Source organism: Pygocentrus nattereri, chromosome 23 (assembly GCF_015220715.1).
Source record: "Pygocentrus nattereri isolate fPygNat1 chromosome 23, fPygNat1.pri, whole genome shotgun sequence".
Classification (NCBI taxonomy): Eukaryota; Metazoa; Chordata; class Actinopteri; order Characiformes; family Serrasalmidae; genus Pygocentrus; species Pygocentrus nattereri.
The window spans coordinates 34,752,949-34,764,797 of record NC_051233.1 but is presented as its reverse complement, the minus strand read 5'-3'; the positions used below and the strand labels follow the sequence as shown (position 1 = coordinate 34,764,797).

Below are 11,849 nucleotides of genomic sequence, written 5' to 3'. Positions count from 1 at the left end.
TAAAACCCTAACCCTAACCCCAAAACCCAACCCTAACCCTAACCCCAAAACCCAACCCTAACCCTAACCCCAAAACCCAACCCTAACCGTAACCCTAAATCCAACCCTAAACCTAACCGTAACACTAAACCCAAGCCTAAACCTAACCGTAACACTAAACCCAAGCCTAAAACCCTAAACCTAACCCTAAGCCCTAACCCCTAAACCCTAACCCTAACCCCAAAACCCAACCCTAACCCTAACCCCAAAACCCAACCCTAACCCTAACCCCAAAAACCCAACCCTAACCCTAACCGTAACCCTAAATCCAACCCTAAACCTAACCGTAACACTAAACCCAAGCCTAAACCTAACCGTAACACTAAACCCAAGCCTAAAACCAAAACCTAAAACCTAACCCTAACACTAAACCATACTCCCCAAAACTCATAAACACCAAACCATACTCCTTAAAACTCAGACACTAAACCATACTCCCTAAACTCATAAAACACTAAACCATACTAAACCATACTCCCTAAACTCATAAAACACTAAATCATACTCCCTAAAACTCATAAAACACTAAACCATACTAAACCATACTCCCTAAACTCATAAAACACTAAATCATACTCCCTAAACTCATAAAACACTAAACCATACTAAACCATACTCCCTAAACTCATAAAACACTAAATCATACTCCCTAAACTCATAAAACACTAAACCATACTAAGCCATACTCCCTAAACTCATAAAACACTAAACCATACTCCCTAAACTCATAAAACACTAAATCATACTCCCTAAACTCATAAAACACTAAACCATACTAAGCCATACTCCCTAAACTCATAAAACACTAAACCATACTCCCTAAACTCATAAAACACTAAATCATACTCCCAAAACTCATAAACACCAAACCATACTCCTTAAAACTCAGACACTAAACCATACTCCCTAAACTCATAAAACACTAAACCATACTAAACCATACTCCCTAAACTCATAAAACACTAAATCATACTCCCTAAAACTCATAAAACACTAAACCATACTAAACCATACTCCCTAAACTCATAAAACACTAAATCATACTCCCTAAACTCATAAAACACTAAACCATACTCCCTAAACTCATAAAACACTAAATCATACTCCCTAAACTCATAAAACACTAAACCATACTAAGCCATACTCCCTAAACTCATAAAACACTAAACCATACTCCCTAAACTCATAAAACACTAAATCATACTCCCTAAACTCATAAAACACTAAACCATACTAAGCCATACTCCCTAAACTCATAAAACACTAAACCATACTCCCTAAACTCATAAAACACTAAATCATACTCCCTAAACTCATAAAACACTAAACCATACTAAGCCATACTCCCTAAACTCATAAAACACTAAACCATACTCCCTAAACTCATAAACACTAAACCATACTCCCCAAAACTCATAAACACTAAACCATACTCCCCAAAACTCATAAACACCAAACCATACTCCTTAAAACTCAGACACTAAATCATACTCCCTAAACTCATAAAACACTAAACCATACTAAGCCATACTCCCTAAACTCATAAAACACTAAACCATACTCCCTAAACTCATAAACACCAAACCATACTCCTTAAAACTCAGACACTAAATCATACTCCCTAAACTCATAAAACACTAAACCATACTAAGCCATACTCCCTAAACTCATAAAACACTAAACCATACTCCCTAAACTCATAAAACACTAAATCATACTCCCTAAACTCATAAAACACTAAACCATACTAAGCCATACTCCCTAAACTCATAAAACACTAAATCATACTCCCTAAACTCATAAAACACTAAACCATACTAAGCCATACTCCCTAAACTCATAAAACACTAAACCATACTCCCTAAACTCATAAACACTAAACCATACTCCCCAAAACTCATAAACACTAAACCATACTCCCTAAACTCATAAAACACTAAACCATACTAAACCATACTCCCTAAACTCATAAAACACTAAACCATACTAAACCATACTCCCTAAACTCATAAAACACTAAACCATACTCCCTAAACTCATAAAACACTAAACCATACTCCCTAAACTCATAAAACACTAAACCATACTAAACCATACTCCCTAAAACTCATAGACACTAAACCATACTCCCTAAAACTCATAGACACTAAACCATACTCCCTAAAACTCATCAGACACTAAACCATACTCCCTAAAACTCATCAGACACTAAAATACAGCCCCTACACAATCATAACTCTGTTCATCCACTATCTAACACCTAGACTAAAAACACTAAAATACTAAACGAAACACACCACACTACAACACACACTACACCACAGCACACCGCACAACAAACATTGCACTTCACAGCACACACGTGGCACATACAGCGCACTGCACCACACAACACACCACACTACAACACACACTGCACCACAACACACCCCGCAACACACACTGCACTTCACAACACACCACACACAGTGCACTATACACACGGCTCACACAGCACACATACAGTGCACTGCACCACTACACACCGCACAACACACACCGCACTTCACAACGTACCACACACAGCGCACAACACGCACCACACTACACCTCACAACACACACTGCACCACATTGCCCAAACAACATGCAGTACACAACACACACAGCGCACTACACACAGCACCACATTGCACACACAACATGCAGTGCACAACACACACACAACGCACTGTACAACACACCACCACACACATGTAACGTACAACACACACTGCACTACACACGGCGCACAAACACACAGCACACACACAGCGCACTGCACCACTACACACCGCACAACACACACCGCACTTCACAACACACCACACTACACTTCACAACACACACTACACCACATTGCACAAACAACATGCAGTGCACAACACACACAGCGCACTACACACACAATACTACACCTCACAACATACACTGCACCACATTGCACACACAGCGCACTACACACAGCACCACATTGCACACACAACATGCAGTGCACAACACACACACAACGCACTGCACAACACACCACCACACATAACATGTAGCGCAGAACACACTGCACTACACACGCTAACCTAACCCTAAAACTTTCAAATCTAATCCCTAACCTATAAAACCAGACCCCACCCAATCTGTAGTCAGAGGGCCCAACAATGGGCCCCCCGACTTTAACCATGGATGGACCCCAAACTACAGAACACGAGTTCGGGAGCCCGCCGTTCGTCCCTTTGGGAGAACGTAGTGGGTGATCCCCTGATGAGGGGATCGAGTACATAGAATACAGCATTAAACCCAGAACCACACTAAAATGAGTAAAGCTTTAGAGGACGGTAGATTCTCAAGAAAAATATGCAAATTTTCCCAATATGCGAATCCTCCCAATAGACCAATGGGAACAACTCCACATCTTTAAATGACTAGATAGAGACTTAGAACCTATGAAAACATGCAAAATTTCCCCAAAAAGGCGAATTCTCCCAAATATGCAAATGAGGACCAACTTCACATCTTTAAATGTTAATAACTTTTAAACGAAATTAGATAAAGACGTAGAACTTTTTGCTAATAAAACTACACACTTTTTCCAACAATACTACATCATAAAACCATAAGCATTCACCCCGATGAAATTTACTACTGCTAAGATAGACTAGGCTTACCAAAACCACAATGGATTTAGATGGGGGGAGCGCTGATGGTAGAAGCTTGACTTATCCTACATCTTTGAAGGTAAGGGATGAGTCCGCCATTGGTGTACAACCCCAAACAGGAGAGCCAAAGCGGTAGAAGCTTGGTATCTTCCCAGAAAAATTTCAGTGTTGGCAAACACCAACCTGGAATTCAAAGGGAAGTTATCCGCCGGCTTGGATCTCCGCCCAAGACTGTCTGGGGGGTGACGTATTATACGGTACCTACCTTCCCGAGGCTTGGAGTCGATCACCTGGCAACGGGTGATTGTGGCACGGTTTCCGATTCTGAGGGTCCTGGGAGGCAGCGATCAGTTCGCGGCTGGCCCTGGGCCTTTGGTCTTTGGATTCCGAACTCTGGTGTATGCCAGAGTAGGCCCCAAGATGAGACCGATCTACAGACCCTGTCTGGCTGACCTGGGTAACCTAGCGGTGCTAACAAAGGGTCAGTTGGGCAGGAGGTAAGTATTCAGCCCCCCTGGGTCCACTAGGACAGCACGCAGGGACGGTGGTCTGGGGCATACAGACCTTAAATGAGCGCCCAGTCTTCTAATTATATTAATAACAATAACAGTGATAATGACAATAATAAAAAGGAAACTAATTACTTTCTAAAGGATAAATAACTAAATTGGACATGGGACACAAGCCTAGGCATGATCAACCTATGGCTGGCCGCCTCGGACGAAGGTGTATAGGGTTTAAAGGCCGAAACACCTGATGACTCTGAGGTACACTACTGATGATGTGTCCTAAAATTTCCTAACCTACTATCCCACACCTGTTCGTTCTCTGACTTGCCATTGTGGGAAGGAGAATGAATAGGTGAAAAACATAGGCCTAGTCAGGCCTCGAGGGTGCCCTGCTCAGTCTAGTGGCGCACTGCTCTCTTCACCTCTTTGTTCTTTGGCTCGCGAAGCAGTTAGAAGAATCAAATATAAATACAACTCTAGTTTATGTAAGGAATAATTCTCTTTGTAAACCTAAAATACCAGACTACTAGTAGGTGCGCTAATGATAATGTGTCCTAAAAAATTTCTTAATGTATTATCTCACACCTGTTCGTTCTCTGACTTGCCAGTGTGGGAAGGAGAATGAATAGGTGAAAAACATAGGCCAAGTCAGGCCTCGAGGGTGCCCTGCTCAGTCTAGTGGCGCACTCCTCTCTTCACCTCTTTGTTCTTTACCTCGCAAAGCAGTTAGAAGAATCAAATATAACTTAGCCCGAATACAATTATACATAGTAAAAAAAGTTTTCCAACAAACAAAAGGAGATTCATCCACAGACGGAGGAACTGAAAGGCCCGATGGCGTGACTTAACAAGCGGTGGCCCGTGCAATACCCTTGATCTTCCTATCTAACCACGGCTGTTGAGGACAGTTGATGGGGGAAGTCATTGTATGTTCTCTAAACCTAACCCTAACCCTAACCCTAACCCTAAACCCTAACCCTAACCCCTAACCCCTAACCCTAACCCTAACCCTAACCCTAACCCTAATTTTAACTTTAGACTAACCATAAACCTAAATCTTAACCCTAACCTTAACCTCACCCTAACCATAACCAATTAACCCTAATTTTTATTACCCTAACTATAACTAATTAACCCTAATTTTTATTACCCTAACTGTAACCAATTAACCCTAATTTTTATTACCCTAAATATAACCAATTAACCCCAATTATTATTACCCTAACTATAACTAATTAACCCTAATTTTTATTACCCTAACCATAACCTAGAGGTTAATAATTAATAAATAGAATAATTTAATTGGACATGGGACACAAGCCTGGGCATGATCACCCTATGGCTGGCCGCCTCGGATGAAGGTGTATAGTGTTTAAAGGCTGAAACACCTGATGACTCTGAGGTACACTACTGATGATGTGTCCTAAAATTTCTTCATTTACTTCTTTAGTCATAACATATTTTAGGTAATAAAATTAATTTAATTTATACTACACCCCAAAACCCAATTACTGAGTGTGATTTAGCACCGTTGTGGACATGAGACCTGATGAGATGATTTCTGAGCCTGATGGTTTGTAAGAGGTCGGCCCGTGCACAACGATGACCCTTGATTTTCTTCGAGGGCATCGGATACTCAGGGTTTATAACCCTGAACTTTAAACCCAACTCAGCCAGTGCCATCCGTAGTCACCCACTGGGGACGTCTACGAGGTAGGCCCGTGCATAACGATGACCCTTGACTTATTGAGGGCATCGTATACCCCGCCAGTGCCACCCATAATTCACCTACCAGGGACGTGTACGAGGTAGGCCCGTGCACCCGCCAGGGCCACCCGTAAACCCATCAGGGACATGTACGAGGTGGGCCCGGGCACCCCGCTAGTGTCACCCGTAATTCACCCACCAAGGTAATGTACGAGGTAGACCTATGCAACGCAAGTGTCACCCGTGTTTCACTCACTAGGGACGTACACGAGGTAGGCCGATGCACCCCGCCAGTGCCACCCGTGGTTCACCCACTGGGGACGTACACGAGGTAGGCCCGTGCACCCAGCCTGGGCCACCCCGTAAACCCACCAGGGACATGTGCGGGGTGGGGCCGGGCACCCTTGCCAGTACCACCCGTAATTCACTCACCAGGGTCATGTACGAGGTAGGACTGTGCAACTCGCCAGTGCCACTCATAGTTCACTCAGTAGGGACATACACGAGTAGGCCCGCGCACCGCCAGTGCCACCCGTGTTTCACTCACTAGGGACGTACACGAGGTAGGCCGATGCACCCCGCCAGTGCCACCCGTAATTCACCCACCTGGGACGTGTATGAGGTAGGCCCGTGCACCATGCCAGTGCCACCAGTAGTCATCCACTGGCTACAGTTAGCTCTCACTATTGGTCTCTGTCCCTCTGGTATAATTAGAATGATGCTCTATGTGGTGAACATTTTTTGAATCCCCAACAGGAGCCGCTCCGCTGTAACTATTAGTGAGAACAGTCAGAAACATTAAAAATAAATATAATTATGTTTAAATAAATCATTAAATTATACAAAATAATCTCCACGGCAACTGTAGTGGAGAGAGAAAAAATAGGAATTATTAAATTACACAAAATAATCTCCACGGCAACTGTAGTGGAGAGAGAAAAAATAGGAATTATTAAATTACACAAAATAACCTCCACGGCAACTGTAGTGGAGAGAGAAAAAATAGGAATTATTAAATTATACAAAATAATCTCCACGGCAACTGTAGTGGAGAGAGAAAAAATAGAAAGACTTAGAAATATAGATATAATTATTTTAATGAGAATAGTTTTTTTAAATAAATCATTAAATCATATAAACCAATCTCCACGGCAACTGTAGTGGAGAGGAAAAAATAGGAAAGAAGCATAATTAAATGACTGGGCCTGTACCTGGAATGTCCAGCAGGGGCCGCTCCACAGCAACTGCAGTGGAGAAAACAGTACATGAAGAAGTGGCAATTAGCTGGGTTAGCCGCTACCCACATGGAAAACGGGAAGCAATGCTCCTGCACCTGGAATCTCCAGCAGGAGTTGCTTCACTACAGCTGTAGGTGAGATTAAATAGGGAGATTTAGATTGATAGATTAATTTATACTTTTATTTCTGTACTGTAGGACAGAAAAACAGAAGGAGCGTGATTCATTTGGAAGGGGAAAATCAAGGCTCCTGCAACTGTAATCTCCAGCAGGAGCCGTTCTACTACAACTGTAGGTGAGAAAATAGAGCCATATACAGCTAGAACAGGCAGTTGGGTTATCCATGACCCATCTGGAAAAATAGAATCAGTGGTCCTGTATCTGGAATCTCCAGCAGGAGCCGTTCCACTGCAACGGGAGGGGTGTAAACCCAGACTTAACTCCTAGGCTTAGCCTTAAGCTAACCCTAGACTCTAAAACCCAACCCTAACACCTAACCTTAACCGTAGACTAGCTTAAACCTAATCTTTAACCCAAATTTTAACTTTAGACTAACCATAAACCTAAATCTTAACCCTAACCTTAACCTCACCCTAACCATAACCAATTAACCCTAATTTTTATTACCCTAACTATAACTAATTAACCCTAATTTTTATTACCCTAACTGTAACCAATTAACCCTAATTTTTATTACCCTAAATATAACCAATTAACCCCAATTATTATTACCCTAACTATAACTAATTAACCCTAATTTTTATTACCCTAACTATAACTAATTAACCCTAATTTTTATTACCCTAACTATAACCAATTAACCCTAATTTTTATTACCCTAACCATAACCTAGAGGTTAATAATTAATAAATAAAATAATTTAATTGGACATGGGACACAAGCCTGGGCATGATCACCCTATGGCTGGCCGCCTCGGATGAAGGTGTATAGTGTTTAAAGGCTGAAACACCTGATGACTCTGAGGTACACTACTGATGATGTGTCCTAAAATTTCTTCATTTACTCTTTTAATCATAACATATTTTAGGTAATAAAATTAATTTAATTTATACTACACCCCAAAACCCAATTACTGAGTGTGATTTAGCACCGTTGTGGACATGAGACCGTATGAGATGATTTCTGAGCCTGATGGTTTGTAAGAGGTCGGCCCGTGCATAACGATGACCCCTGATTTTTTTCGAGGGCATCGGATACTCAGGGATTAGAACCCTGAACTTTAAACCTAACCCTAACCCTAACCCTAAACCCTAACCTAACCCTAACCCTAACCAATCCAAACACTTAACCACTCTCCCTAAACCAATCCAAACACTTAACCACACTCCCTAAACCAATCCAAACACTTAACCGTACTCCCTAAACCAATCCAAACACTTAACCGTACTCCCTAAACCAATCCAAACACTTAACCGTACTCCCTAAACCAATCGAAACACTTAACCGTACTCCCTAAACCAATCGAAACACTTAACCGTACTCCCTAAACCAATCCAAACACTTAACCGTACTCCCTAAACCAATCCAAACACTTAACCGTACTCCCTAAACCAATCCAAACACTTAACCGTACTCCCTAAACCAATCCAAACACTTAACCACACTCCCTAAACCAATCCAAACACCTAACCGTACTCCCTAAACCAATCCAAACACCTAACCGTACTCCCTAAACCAATCGAAACACTTAACCATACTCCCTAAATTATAATAACACTATAATACAGCCCCTACGCAATCATAACTCTGTTCATCTACTAACACCTAGACTAAAAAACCCCAACACTAAACTAAAAACAGTAAATACTAAACGAAACACACCACAACACAACACACACTACACCACAGTACACCGCACAACACACACTGCACTTCATAACGCACCACACACACCACACTACACACATAGGCAGCACACACAGCGCACTGCACCACACAACACAACACACTACAACACACATTACACCACAACACACCGCACAACATACACTGCACTTCACAACACACCACATACAGCGCACCACACACCACACTACACCTCACAACACACACGGCACACACATGCAGCACACACACAGCACATTGCACCACGACACACCACACCTCACAACACACACTGCACCACATTGCACACACAACATGCAGTGCACAACACACACAGCGCACCACACACCACCTCACAACACACACGGCACACACATGCACCACGACACACCACACCTCACAACACACACTGCACCACATTGCACACACATCATGCAGTGCACAACACACACCGCGCACTGCACCACAACACACCACACACACACAACGCACTGCACAACACACCACCACACACTGCACACACAACACACACTGCACTAGCTAACCTAACCCTAAAACTTTCAATCTAATCCCTAACCTATAAAACCAGACCCCACCCAATCTGTAGTCAGGGGACCCAACAACGGACCCCCGACTTTAACCATAGATGGACCCCAAACTACAGAACACGAGTTCGGGAGCCCGGCGTTCGTCCCTTTAGGGAGAACAGAGTGAGTGATCCCCTGATGAGGGGATCGAGTACATAGAATACAGATTTAAACCCAGAACCACACTAAAATGAGTAAAGCTTTAGAGGACGGTAGATTCTCAAGAGAAATATGCAAATTTTCCCAATATGCGAATCCTTCCAATAGACCAATGGCAACAACTCCACATCCTTAAATAATTAGATAGAGACTTAGAACCTATGAAAACATACCAAAATTCCCCCAAATAGGCGAATTCTCCCAATATGCAAATGAGGAACAACTTCACATCTTTAAATGTTAATAACTTTTAAACAAAATTAGATAGAGACGTAGAACTTTTTGCTGATAAAACTACACACTTTTCCCAACAATACTACATCATAAAACCATAAGCATTCACCCCGATGGAATTTACTACTGCTAAGATAGACTAGGCTTACCAAAACCACAATACATTTAGGTGGGGGGAGCGCTGATGGTAGAAGCTTGACTCATCCTACATCTTTAAAGGTAAGGGATGAGTCCGCCATTGGTGTACAACCCCAAACAGGAGAGCCAAAGCGGTAGAAGCTTGGTATCTTCCCAGAAAAATTTCAGTGTTGGCTAACACCAGCCTGGAATTCAAAGGGAAGTTATCCGCCGGCTTGGATCTCCACCCAAGACTGTCTGGGGGGTGACGTATTGCACGGTACCTACCTTCCCGGGGCTTGGAGTCGATCACCTAGCAACGGGTGATTGAGGCACGGTTTCCGATTCTGAGGGTCCTGGGAGGCAGTGATCGTTTCGCGGCTGGCCCTGGGCCTTTGGTCTTTGGATTCCGAGCTCTGGTGTATGCCAGGGTGGGCCTAAAGGCCTGTCTGGCTGACCTGGGTAACCTAGCGGTGCTAACAAAGGGTCAGTTTGGCAGGAGGTAAGTATTCAGCCCCCCTGGGTCCACTAGGACAGCACGCAGGGACGGTGGTCTGGGGCATACAGACCTTAAATGAGCGCCCAGTCTCCTACTTATATTAATAGCAATAACAGTGATAATGACAATAAGAATAAAAAGGAAACTAATTACTTTCTAAAGGATAAAATAACTAAATTGGACATGGGACACAAGCCTAGGCATGATCAACCTATGGCTGGCCGCCTCGGACGAAGGTGTATAGTGTTTAAAGGCCGAAACACCTGATGACTCTGAGGTACACTACTGATGATGTGTCCTAAAATTTCTTAATCTACTATTTCTGTACTCTAATTTATCCACATATAAGGAATAATTCTCTTAGATATTTTTAATAATAAGAAAAACTAATATACCAGGCGATTAGTAGGTAAGCTAACGATAATGTGTCCTAAAATGTCTTAATGTATTATCTCACACCTGTTCGTTCTCTGACTTGCCGTTGTGGGAAGGAGAATGAATGGGTGAAAAACATAGGCCAAAACAGGCCTCGAGGGTGCCCTGCTCAGTCTAGTGGCGCACACTTCTCTTCACCTCTTTGTTCTTTGCCTCGCGAAGCAGTTAGAAGAATCAAATATAAATACAACTCTAATTTATCCATATATAAGGAATAATTCTCTTAGTAAATTAAAAAACCTAAAATACCAGACTACTAGTAGGTGCCCTAATGATAATGTGTCCTAAAAATTTCTTAAATATATTATCTCACACCTGTTCGTTCTCTGACTTGCCGTTGTGGGAAGGAGAATGAATAGGTGAAAAACATAGGCCAAATCAGGCCTCGAGGGTGCCCTGCTCAGTCTAGTGGCGCACACTTCTCTTCACCTCTTTGTTCTTTGCCTCGCGAAGCAGTTAGAAGAATCAAATATAAATACAACTCTAATTTATCCATATATAAGGAATAATTCTCTTATCTCTCTCAGTTAGAAGAATCAAAGATAACTTAGCCCGAATACAATTATAAATAAAAAAAAGTTTTCCAACAAACAAAAGGAGATTCATCCACAGACGGAGGAACTGAAAGGCCCGATGGCGTGACTTAACAAGCGGTGGCCCGTGCAATACCCTTGATCTTCCTATCTAACCACGGCTGTTGAGGACAGTTGATGGGGGAAGTCATTGTATGTTCTCTAACCCTAATCCTAACCCTAACCCTAAACCCTAACCCTAACCCTAACCCTAACCTCTGACCCCAACTCCTAACCCT

General features: G+C 42.5%; 1 protein-coding gene across 1 annotated transcript in view; it reads left to right on the top strand.

Annotated features, from left to right (window-relative positions):
* The first annotated feature begins 7,071 nt into the window (after window positions 1-7,071).
* The window catches only part of LOC119262214, a 9,823-nt gene continuing 5,045 nt past the window's right edge, over window positions 7,072-11,849 (top strand). Inside the window, exon 1 of the mRNA XM_037533229.1 lies at window positions 7,072-7,293. The gene's annotated coding sequence lies outside the window, so the exon portion shown is untranslated. The remainder of the gene's footprint in view (window positions 7,294-11,849) is intronic.